The sequence below is a fragment of the Triticum dicoccoides genome, chromosome 3A (assembly GCF_002162155.2).
Source record: "Triticum dicoccoides isolate Atlit2015 ecotype Zavitan chromosome 3A, WEW_v2.0, whole genome shotgun sequence".
Classification (NCBI taxonomy): Eukaryota; Viridiplantae; Streptophyta; class Magnoliopsida; order Poales; family Poaceae; genus Triticum; species Triticum dicoccoides.
This window is the reverse complement of record NC_041384.1, coordinates 357,666,253-357,668,143: the sequence shown is the minus strand read 5'-3', so window position 1 is coordinate 357,668,143 and position 1,891 is coordinate 357,666,253.

Sequence of the window (1,891 nt, the reverse complement as noted above, 5' to 3'; positions counted from 1 at the left end):
TACTACTAAGATGTGCCCTTTTGAAATTGTGTATGGTTTCCTACCTCGTGCACCTATTGATTTGTTGCCTCTTCCATCTTCAGAGAAGGTTAATTTTGATGCTAAAGAACGTTCTGAATTGATTTTAAAAATGCATGAGTTAACTAAGGAAAACATTGAGCGTATGAATGCTAAATATAAACTTGCTGGAGATAAGGGTAGAAAACATGTTGTGTTTGCGCCTGGAGATCTTGTTTGGTTACTTTTGCGTAAAGATAGATTTCCTAATCTGCGCAAATCAAAGCTAATGCCACGTGCTGATGGTCCTTTTAAGGTGTTAGAGAAAATAAATGATAATGCATATAAACTTGAGCTACCTGTAGATTTTGGGGTTAGTCCCACTTTTAACATTGCAGATTTGAAGCCTTATTTGGGTGAGGAAGATGCGCTTCCATCGAGGATGACTTCATTTCAAGAAGGGGAGGATGATGAGGACATCAATACCATTGTTACACCCACAGCCCCTACTGTTACATATACTGGACCAATTACTAGAGCCCGCGCACGCCAATTAAATTACCTGGTACTTTCGTTTCTTGGTAATGATTCTAATGTTCATGAGATTATGATGCTGCCTAAATTGGATACATTTGTTTTGCTTACAAATGAAGGGCCTAGCTTGGAGAAGGATGAACATTGGAGCAAGAACACACATGGAGTTGATGGCATGCGCAAGGGGATCAAGAACGGAGTTACAAGTGATGATTTCAGGACTTTAAAGCCGCCATAAGGAGTGCATGAAGCCTTGGACGAAATATACAAGATGCCACTTCATAATATTTGTCCATAGGCTATTCTAGGTGCCGCGTCACCTTATTAATGGGCCAGGCCCATGTAATTTCGAAATACTTAAGTATAGGCTATTTTTAGAGTCCGTATGTGTGGGGAAACAAGAGTTAGAGTTGGTTTCGGACCCCGCTCTCAAGGGCCACGAAATTCCCCCCTCTTCCTCCATATATACAGCCCTTAGGGCGTCGTTTAGACTTTGGGTTTTGTTTAGATCAAAAGTTCGCCATAGCTGCAACTTCGCGTACTTCGTTTGTGTCCAACGACCAGACCAAGACGTCACAGAACCCCACCTTGATCAATAAAGCTTTCATCTTATATTCGCAATATCCAGATTGCAATCTCAGTTTCTTGCTTGTTCTTCGTTTGATCGCAGGAAACAGACCCTCGTGGTCAGGTTGATCATGCTCCGGCGTGGTCAATAACCCTCGGAAGTTGGTTTAGCGATTGCTAAGGCGCGATGTCTCGCACGATCGTAGTCGGATCGTCAAAGTCGACTCCCACAGAAAACGATAGCCACCATCTCATCGAAACATCAGGACCCTCACCTCTATCAGCTTCACATGTAGATCCCACCACGATGCTCTGCTTGCAGCTGCACCAGCTTACAGCTCCACCATTCAACATATACACGTATCCGGTTTGTGTTCGAGTCATCCAGATCTGTGTCGAAGCTAGCGTCGACGTAACCCTTTACGACGAGCTCTTCGTCACCTCCATAAACGAGAAACATGTCATTAGTCCTTTTCAGGTACTTCAGGATATTCTTTACCGCTGTCCAGTGTTCCTTGCCGGGATTACTTTGGTACCTACCTACCAAACTTACAGCAAGGTTTACATCAGGTCTGGTGCACAACATGGCATACATAATAGACCCTATGGCTGATGCATAGGGGATGACACTCATCTCTTCTATATCTTCTGCCATGGTCGGACATTGAGCTGAGCTCAATTTCACACCTTGCAACACAGGCAAGAACCCCTTCTTAGACTGATCCATATTGAACTTCTTCAATATCTTATCAAGGTATGTGCTTTGTGAAAGACCTATCACTACTGGAATCAG